Source organism: Sinocyclocheilus grahami, unplaced genomic scaffold, assembly GCF_001515645.1.
Source record: "Sinocyclocheilus grahami isolate Dianchi unplaced genomic scaffold, SAMN03320097.WGS_v1.1 scaffold2479.1, whole genome shotgun sequence".
In the NCBI taxonomy this organism is placed as follows: Eukaryota; Metazoa; Chordata; class Actinopteri; order Cypriniformes; family Cyprinidae; genus Sinocyclocheilus; species Sinocyclocheilus grahami.
The window spans coordinates 48,312-59,509 of record NW_015507658.1 but is presented as its reverse complement, the minus strand read 5'-3'; the positions used below and the strand labels follow the sequence as shown (position 1 = coordinate 59,509).

The 11,198-nt window shown below is 36.0% G+C and overlaps 1 pseudogene; it reads left to right on the top strand.

Moving 5' to 3' along the window:
• The first annotated feature begins 526 nt into the window (after positions 1–526).
• LOC107575140 (membrane-associated guanylate kinase, WW and PDZ domain-containing protein 1-like) overlaps positions 527–11,198 on the top strand; it is a 30,499-nt pseudogene continuing 19,827 nt past the window's right edge.

The following is an 11,198-nucleotide window of genomic DNA, read 5'->3' as shown; positions in this document are numbered from 1 at the left end:
GAAAACTTGAAATCGCATCATATGACCCCTTTAAATGTCTTGAAACATCATGTATTTGTAACGATGAGGCTGCAATTTAGTACATTTAAAACATATTAACTTTAAATGTAATATTAACACACTACAGTTAAAATTAAGTTTGTTACAGATGCTTTCGTATGTTAGCCAACACATGAAAATTGGTGTACTTTTTTAAACTATGACAAAAGATTATTCAAATGTACTGCTAAGTAAAGCTTTTCATTTGACATTATTACAAAGTATATTTAATTATCCAAAACTATTTTCAGTTTCGTTTTCCAGTTAAATTAAAACTGCCATTTCAGGTACAGTAAAAAATTCATTTTATTTTCACGACTTATTCTAAGAAGCAACAAAAATGTTAGTGATCTAGCCCTAGAGTTTGTCAGAAGACATTTCAGAGTTTAGACTACAAGCCGACAAAACTGTCCAGTCAACTCTTTCATAACTTCACTTGGGTTTTGTTTGTCTGTGCACTTTCGTCTGGCCCTGGAGTCTTCACCCCATGGGCAGTGGCACAGATGACAGAGGCATCGATCAAAGCATGACACTGAGGCCACTGAACCAACAGAGGAGGTTTACATACCGCTCTGTCTCTATGAGACAGACCCTGCTTACAGTACATTTCACAGCTGAGACTGAAGCGATATCCTTTAGACTGTAGAATGAGGAAAACTTGGTTTTGCTTTTTAGCTGATTTAAATTTGTGAGAGAACATACACAAACAAACACCACATACTGCAAAGTTGTGGGAGTGACTAACACATTTTATTATCTCCTACTTCATCATTGTGTGTGTGTACAGAATACAAAAGTCACTTCTGAACCTGTGATGACTGATATAGTGATAAACACAATGTTTTGTGTCTGTAGAAACATGAATTATGACAGCTTAACACATTTGAAGTGTCAGTGACAAATAGGAGTTCCCAGAAATTTTAGTTTTAAAATTTAGTTTGTTCTTAGAAATTATTTCTGTTTCTGTTGGTTTCATATGATTCAATGTTTTTATACCATTTTCATAAACAGTTTTTAAGTATTTAATAACCATCGAGTTAAAATTAATATTTTCCTTACCTTCATCGTTATTTTTAAAAAGGATTTTTCTACAAATAAAATTAAGTAGTAATTCATAATCATCTTTAAAGTTTTTTGGGACTTGTAACAGATGACATTTCACAACCTGATCTAAATGAGCTATAAGCATTTTAAATTACCTTATATTTTAAGACAAAATTGCTTATTTATTTATGATGCAAAAGATTTAGCCAAACTACTTGAAAAGAAAACCTTAAGAATTTAATTATTTTGTCTTTTTTTAAGCTTCATTGTGAAACTCAGGACATACCTTAATATTTTGATATGTTGAATAAAAAAAAAAAATAATAAAAAATATCCAGAAATTAAAAACATACTCTTCGAGTATTCAAGCAACTATGCATGAATTGCATTTGTGATGTATTTAAATTACTGAAATGATTCTAATTACTGAATTAAAATCTATTATGACAGCTGTATGTACACACACACACACACACACACACACACACACACATTGGGTTTTCATGTTTTATGGGGACATAGTTTTTATACTGTACAAACTGTACAGTATATTATATCCTCTAACCCTAACCTTACACCTAAACATAACCCTCATAGAAAACATTCTGCATTTTGACATTTTCAAAAAACATAATTTAGTATAATTTATAAGCTGTTTTCATCATGGGCACAACAACTTAAAAAATTTCAAAAATTTCAGGTTCTACTGTCCTTGTGGACATTTGGTCCCCACAATATAGGGTTTACCTGGACCACACACGCACACAATCTCGGGTGATATAATGAAAATGTAAATGACAAACTATAAATAGAAACATAAAAAAATGTTAATACACAGTGATAGTTTAATTTAGCTGTGCTTTCTTGCTTTCATGTGTCCAATAGGGAAAATAAACCCATTTAGAAATAAATAGAAAAGAGAATGACTTAGAATAACAATTCAATGAATGTTGAAGTTGAAGCTTTCAGCCAGAATAGTCTTTGTGTTTCAGTAAGCCAAGTCATTTCACAAGTCTTGTTTTCCCTTCATTGGTATTTTAGGTGGTTCAGCCGGGGTGAGCCGTGCCCTCGCCCACACATCTTCCCCCAGCCAATCACGAGATTCAAGAGGAGGAGACGGCAGTGCCTTGGAGAATGGGCTTGGACCCCGTAGAGGAGCACGGGTGACAGGGACGGAAAACTGGGAGATGATGTACAGAGACTCAGGGAACGCCTATTACAATGAGTAAGAAGATTAATGATGTCTAGATGAATGATTTATACTGTGTTAGTCCCTAGACTTAGTCCCTAAGTTTTAGAGCACTAAATATACAGCTGATTTTTAAAATCCGTTTGACCTTATCCATTATTTTATTGACCATGCACAGTTTTGATCTTGTTTTTGAGGATGAGGGAATGTCACTCAACCTGTACTGGTTGACATCTCTATAATTTGGTTTCAACCAAGTGGTAGAATATGGAAATATGTTCTCCTCCAATTTAAAAGTAAAGACTTCCATCAGAACCTGCAACCAATCAGTTATAGAACAACATAATATATATAATTGGAAACCTGCCATATTAACAACAATTATTTTCAGTGTAAATGTGTAGAACTGTTTGCCTACAGTCATTTACAGTGGTGATTTAAATGATTTTTCTATTTGACAACACTGACATCTTGTGTTATGTGTTTGTCCTGTAGCCATCATCTAAAGCCATCCTCTTGGCCTAATCGCCCAGCTCACAGCAGAGAGAATGTCTGTATGACTGAATGTAAGATTCTATTCTATTCTATTCTATCCTATTCTATTCTATTCTTATGTTGCCCTTTTGCCTTGTTTCCATTCAGGTTTAGGTCATGCAACAGTTTAGATGTAAATAACCATAAATATTTAGTATACGCACTGTTTTTATCTTATTTGCTTGACAGGGTATTTGATAGGGAAAAAAAGTGTGAGGTTGCTCTCCCTGACTCCTTTTTCTGCTGTTAATAAAGTGTATATAATAGGGCTGTCACAGTGCGATCAGCATGACAGCTGTTTCAGTGATATCTGTCAGGTGGAAGAACATTTTGTGCATGATATGTTGTAAAAAAAAAAAAAAAATCACTCCTTTAATTATCATTGAAGTTTAACAGGTATGAAATATCACCAATGAGCAAAACATTTTTCCCTTCTAAAAAGCCATGAAAAATGTTTGTAAGGTAGGCCCTTTCTGGTAAATTTTTGGTTTGTTACATTGATCAATTCAGGTAGTAATATTTCTTTATAATTTAGAAGTATCTACATATGGAGATTTTGACATGTTCTTAAGTATCTGTTTACTCGTGCTTGCGTAACATGTTTGTGTGACTACAATGTGATTTTGAAGAATGTACTGGTCGTTCTTTCCATGCAATTACACAAAATGAAGACTGAAGCTCATTCAGATAATAACACTGGAAATAACGTTAACTTTTATAGTACAGTATTAATTCTTTAATATTATTCATATGTCATGACAAGCAAAAATAACGTGCTGACCAAATGTCAGACATTTATTTTGTAAACTGTATTGTGTTGACATATCAATAAAAAATATATTTACATATTAATACTTTTATTAAAAAACAATAAAATGGCAATAATTAATCTTGCATACCTAAATTAGGGGGGTAAGTATTATACTAATTTAGTATAATTTATAATGGTATAGTATAATTTAGCAATTTAGTACTCTTTAATAAGAAAAGCGTACAAATGTTTGCAAAATGTAATAGTATGTTTCTGCTCTGAATTGTTTATAAGATGCAGTACATCATAGCTAATTGGAGAGGGCGGTATGAATGTACATATTTTAGATTTTAATAACAAGATGGTCATTACAGCTTCAAAATTCCATGCCTGCATTATGTGGTAGTTTTGAATTTTTTGTGCTGCTGACCAATTCTTACAGTGCTGCATGCAATTCTGTTGTTTAACGCTTGAACAGTTTGTGCTCAGACATGCATATCGCTTACCTTTCTCTGTGCTTCTACTTCTCTTTTCCTTCAGACATTTCACATTCATGCATTTGGCAGACACTTAAAGACTTACAAAGCAACTTACAGTGCATTGAAGGTATATATTTTTGTCAATTTGTGTGTTCCCTGGGAATTGGTCCCATGATATTAGCAGTGCTAGCATCATGTGCTACCAGTTGAGCTACCGGGACAGAATTTAGATTCACTGGTCTCTGGAAAAATGCAATATTTTGCTTCACCTTTTACCATTACTCTTATGTAATTTCAGTAATTTCCTCTTTTCTTTACCCTTGGTTAATTTTTCCTAATAGCCTGTTTCCGTTTAAACCATCTTCTTGTTGCTTTGCAGTGGCAGAGTTTACAGACCAGCCGAGTGAACTGAAAGGCTTCTATGTTCACACTCATCTGGTTAAGGATCTATTAATTGAAGGTAAGTTTTATGTGACTTACTTGTACTTGTACTTAATAGTTGTGTTTGAACCTTCATAATATGAATTAAATGCAATGTAACACTTTTCATCTGTTGCCTCTTCCAGCGGACATTCTGGTGTACATCAATGATACTTGTGTGCTCGGCTTCTCTCACAAAGAGGTAGTGGAAATGTTGAAAGCCATCCCAGTGGGTCATACTGTGGACGTTGTTGTCCGAAGAGGCTACCCCATGCTCTATAACTCTGACGGCTGTCCTAAGATGCCCAATCCTAGGCTAACGGGATCCCAAGACCAGTCGCTACATATACCTCCACCCACCACCACCCAACCCCAGGCCCAAGCTCCTCTCCCATACGCTCAGCCACACCTCAACCACAACGGGCCCATGTGGTCTGATTTTAAGAGGGGATCCTCAAGGAATCTCAGAGTACGGGCATCAAGGTTGAGTTTGGATGCTAATGGTAATTCGTCTCCATTTGCTTCTCCTCCAAGACTGCCATCATCATACCAGTACTCTAACGGGTATGGGAGTGGATTCCTGAGAGCTCCACGCTCTGCCAGAAGCATCAGGAGGTTACAGTGTGCGGAACTGGCTAGCCAGAGCGACAGTGAGGTGGTGTCTGCGATTGGATCACAGAGGTGAAAGGATTTTATATACGATTGTCCCTGCTATAATTAGGCTTGGAAGAGTTACATTAAAAAATTAATTTTACTACAGATTACAGAATACATCCTGTAAAATGTCATTTGTAACATATTTAGTCAGTTTACTTCTTACAAGTGAAAAAGAAAGTGGCAGTGTTGCTTAAAAGGGGAGTGGGGAAATACTGTTTTCTATTTGAATATATTTTAAAGTGTAATTTATTCCTGTGATGCAAAGCTGAATTTTCAGCATCATTACTCCAGTCTTCAGCGTCACATGATTGTTCAGAAATCATACCAGAATGAGTTTTACTTTAATCATATTTAATAAATCATTCGAATATGCTAATTTGGTGCTCAAGAAACATTTCTTATTATTATCAATGTTGATAACAGTTGTTCGACTAATATTTTTACATAATTTTTTTTCAGAATTCATTGATGGATTTCAAGTTCAAAAGAACAGCATTTATTTGAAATAGAAATGCTTTGTAACATTATAAATGTCTTCATAGTCCCTTTTGATCAATTTAATGCGTCCTTGTTTAATAAAAGTGTTATTTAACTTTACTTATTCCAAGCTTTTAAATGGTAGTGGATATGATCTAAAGTGAATTTTCTTGACAAACTTCATCTTAAAATGTAATAGTGCCTGCCAGCAGGTGCAGGTAAGGACTAGAAATAGCATTTTAACTTAGCATAAATAAACAAAATTTACCCCACTGAATGTATAAAAAACTTATTTTACTGATTGTGGGTAAATTCTTTTCATAGAATGAGGCAGAAAATACAATATTTGTATCTGTCAGAACATAGACAAACCAAATATTGTTTTTATTGGATTCATGTTTTGTTGGTCAAAGGATTTCTGTTAAGCTGTATGTTATAAGTCCTCAATGACTTTTATTTTCAACAGCGCCCTCTGTCTACTTACAGTCAAGTCAAGTCAAGTCACCTTTATTTTGTATAGCACTTTATACAATACAGATTGTGTCAAAGCATCTTTACAGTGTTAAATAGGAAAAACGTGTGCTAATAATGCAAGTGGACATTAGTTAACAGTCAATTTTTCAGCTAGACGGTTCATCGTTGATTCAGTAATGTCATCGTCCAGCTCAGTTCAGTTCTCTTCAAATAGTGTCTGTGCAATCAAGTCAACAATGTTGCCAGAAATTAAGTATCCCCAACTAAGCAAGCCAAAGGCGACAGTGGCAAGGAACCAAAACTTCATCGGTGACAGAAATGGAGAAAAAAACCTTGAGAGAAACCAGGCTCAGTCAGGGGCCTGATGAAACCATCGTCTGTGTAGAGGAATGTAACACATCATGAGAGTGTTTCAATGCTGTTTAATCTAAATACTTTTTGAATATAACTGTATCTGATTACCAATGTTTAAGTTGTAAATGTAACTGAATACAGTTACTCATAATTTCTATTTTAAATACGAAAGCTGTATTCCGTCCCTCCCCAGCACTGGGGAGGGACAGAATACAGCTTTCGTATTTAAAATTATGATACAGTGTGTCTACTGTGAGTTGCTTTGGCTGACCACATGGTCTCTCTCTTTTTATCTTCAAAGGGCTTCATTTATCCGTAACCACAACAACAACTCCCTGTCCACTCCGCCACCTCTCCGCCCGCACTCCTTCAAATCTTCTGAGAGCGATCTTTCCTCAAGTACTCCACCTCCCATATCTCGATTGCCCCTGCTTCAAGTAAGTCCAGGCCCTGTCTCTTTCTCTCCTGGAGGAGGAAGGCACTACTCCCATCTCTGTAAACCCCAGCATTCACTGCTAACCTCACCTAGCAGTGCCCATTCTGACGGGCCTTACTTCACCTTCAACGGCACAGCCAGTGCCAGCAGCGGCAGCCCAAACAGCAGCATTCCTTCACCCGGAGCCATGAGCACTGTGATTGGGAGTGGAGTTGGAGGAATGTCTAGAAGTGGGGAATTAGTCCCTGTTGCCTTGGCTAAATGTGAGAGGGGAAGCAATATGGGGTTCAGTGTCACGGCAGGAGGTCACGGAGGAAGACAGACCCTCGTGAAGAAAGTCTGGGACCACAGACAGTGTATCGGACTGCAGCCTGGAGACGCCATTGTGAAGATCAACAGAGCAGATGTACAGAGTCTCAGCTTTGCACAGGTAGAGAAGGAGACAATGCAATTAAACATTACGATTTTTGTTATTGTGTACTTTTATTATTATATATTTTATAAATTTGATTCAAGGTCCAGCGGATTTTGCAGGAACACACTAAAAAAGGAGAGGTTATTCTGCTGGTTTACAGAGGTGGTAAGTTATATGTTTATTAAAAATAAAGGATTTCCCCATATTTATACCTGTAAATAAACATAAAGCTTTAGAATTGTTTAAAGAATGTAGAAAGAATGATTTGAAATGTATAAGAAATATTTTAGATCCTGCACTATTTCTAGGCCACTAATCAAATATTTTTTGTGACATTAATCAAGTGATCATTTTGGGATATTCTCAAATCATGCTCCATAACATGATCATCATATGCGCAGATATTGAAGTGTTGGCCGATACAGATTCAATTTACAGATTTATATTTTGAATAAATATTGGCTGATATTGGATATCAATATAAATTATTTGAGACTGATTACAAGAAAAATCCTACCTTAAAAATCCAGGGCCTGTATTCTTAAAGCTTCTAAGAATCCTCTCAGATAGCTCCTAATTTGGCTTAAAAATTTCTAATTTAGGAGTCTTAGCTTAAGAGTGATTCAGGACCAATCTGAGAGCAACTCTGAGCGAGGAAAAGACAAAAACTTTCATCTTAGAGAGGAGGCGGTGCTGACCCCATTGCTAGGTAGGACACATTCTTTTGAAAACTGTGATTGGTTGGTTGTCCAAGAAGGAAAAAAAGAGTAGGGTCTATTATAAACCTTCACTTCGAAATTACAGGCATAATTTTTCCTATTTTACCGTACTCACACACACACACACATACACATGTGTGTGTGTGTGTGTGTATACATATACAGTATATATTGTTGGCAAATATGTTAATGTATTGTTTAAAGAATGTAGAAAGAATGATTTGAAATGTATAAGAAATATTTTAGATCCTGCACTATTTCTAGGCCACTAATCAAATATTTTTTGTGACATTAATCAAGTGATCATTTTGGGATATTCTCAAATCATGCTCCATAACATGATCATCATATGCGCAGATATTGAAGTGCTGGCCGATACAGATTCAATTTACAGATTTATATTTTGAATAAATATTGGCTGATATTGGATATCAATATAAATTATTTGAGACTGATTACAAGAAAAATCCTACCTTAAAAATCCAGGGCCTGTATTCTTAAAGCTTCTAAGAATCCTCTCAGATAGCTCCTAATTTGGCTTAAAAATGTCTAATTTAGGAGTCTTAGCTTAAGAGTGATTCAAGACCAATCTGAGAGCAACTCTGAGCGAGGAAAAGACAAAAACTTTCATCTTAGAGAGGAGGCGGTGCTGACCCCATTGCTAGGTAGGACACATTCTTTTGAAAACTGTGATTGGTTGGTTGTCCAAGAAGGAAAAAAAGAGTAGGGTCTATTATAAACCTTCACTTCGAAATTACAGGCATAATTTTTCCTATTTTACCGTACTCACACACACACACACATACACATGTGTGTGTGTGTGTGTGTATACATATACAGTATATATTGTTGGCAAATATGTTAATGTAGTTAATATAGTGATTACTTCCATTTCTGGTCCTATGGTATTTCTGCGCTGTGTCAGAGATTTTAGCGTGTCTCTAATAAGATCAGTCACAAACATGATCCCTGCACGATCTAATGTGTAATGTCTTATTAACTCACTGTCATCCATTGTGCGACACATTTCTTCCGCACATTTGGACCTTAATTATGGACCTTAAGACCTCTTTTAAGGGTTAAGATGCTTTCTGAATTACTTTTTTCTTTACTAGGATCTTTTCTTTAATTTTAAGAGGAAATGTGAAATGTGGGTGTTTCCTCTTAAATCTAAAGAAAAGATCCTAGTAAAGAATTCTTAGAATTTTTAAGAATACGGGCCCAGATCTGTAAGTGCTTCAAATGACACCAAACATCCTATATAGTGGAAAAATTACAGCCTCTCAGTAAATTACTTTATTTTAGTAAATTATTTTATTTTATTTTAGAACGATTTTTTTTATCTTAATAATAGGTATTTTATTTATTTATTGTAAAACATCAATAAACATTTGTAATTGTGTCCATTTTTCATCCCTGCTCATCAAATATAAATTTGTTGGTCCTTTCTTTGTAGGCCCCTCACATTTCTCCATTTCCCCTAATTCTGTGCGACGACTGACTCCTCCCCCTCCTCGCTCCGCCTCTGATTCTGAAGTCCCTTTTACCTCTGAATTACTTTTTTCTTTACTAGGATCTTTTCTTTAATTTTAAGAGGAAATGTGAAATGTGGGTGTTTCCTCTTAAATCTAAAGAAAAGATCCTAGTAAAGAACTCTTAGAATTTTTAAGAATACGGGCCCAGATCTGTAAGTGCTTCAAATGACACCAAACATCCTATATAGTGGACAAATTACAGCCTCTCAGTAAATTACTTTATTTTAGTAAATTATTTTATTTTATTTTAGAATGAGGCAATAAAATGCTTGTCTGCAAGAGATTAAAAAAGGTAACATTTTATTTGTGTTTTGTTTTATTTGGTTGCATTGCATTATTTTATATTTCATATTTTATTGATACATTTTTTTTATCTTAATAATAGGTATTTTATTTATTTATTGTAAAACATCAATAAACATTTGTAATTGTGTCCATTTTTCATCCCTGCTCATCAAATATAAATTTGTTGGTCCTTTCTTTGTAGGCCCCTCACATTTCTCCATTTCCCCTAATTCTGTGCGACGACTGACTCCTCCTCCTCCTCGCTCCGCCTCTGATTCTGAAGTCCCTTTTACAAACTCCATGCCATTATCGCGCAGCACTTTAACCCCGTCCTCTCCAGCGCTGGTGCGCTCTTCATTGGTCCAGAGTACCAGCTTCCTGGATTTTGTTCCTGTCACTCTCACGCTGGAGCCACGCGATTGGATGAGTTCAGAGGAAGGAGGGACGGTACTCAGTCCCAGAGTGAAAACAGAGGAGAAAGAAAAGCCCCCTGTGCTGCGGGGGTATGAGGTGGAGCTGAAGAGAAAGCCAGGTGAAGGCTTTGGATTTGTTATCGCCTCCCAGGATGTGGAGAATGTCAAAGGTGAGTATTTGTAATGCATCAACACCAAGAAGTAACCTGTTGCTATACATGCTAGATATTCCCTGAGTTTTATATTAAACATGTAACTTAGTTTGAAAGAGTGATGTGCTTATACAGGTGATTCAGGTTCAGCCTGCAATGACCCCTGATCTTTCTTTGTCCTGTATATTTTCATGTGTCCTCTCTAATATGTATGGAGGTGCACGTGACACTGACATGAAACCAGACTTCACTCACCCCAATGGAAATCATGTTTAAACTGTCTAAATTGCTTCCTATCCACTGTATCGTGCACTATGTGGCATTTACCATATATAACATAATAAATGTGTGAACCAATTGACTGATTTCGGTCACAGCTTTAATGTCTCTTATAGTGTAAGGGGCGTGAGGCTTCAGATCCTAGAGACATTAATTGGTCAGAAAATCTGATGAGAAGCTGAAATTCAGAATGATGTCGTAAAAATCATTGATCCATATTGGCAGAAGTGAGAGACTGTAAGTTTTCAATGCTTACATCTTCTAAATACAAATTTTGTCAATATTTTAGAGCATACTAACTTATATCCTTAAAGGGGTCATATGATGCGATTTCAAATTTTCCTTTCTCTTTGGAGTGTTACAAGCTCTTGGTGCATAAAGAAGATCTGTAAAGTTGCAAAGACTAAAGTCTCAAATCCAAAGAGATATTCTTTATAAAAGTTAGCGGAGTCCAGGCGGAGTCCAGCCCGCGGTCGTCACATGTGGTTGCCGCAAGCCTGCCGGCCTCTCCTTCGTCGAATCCGCCGGCCGCCGCTCACTCTAGCC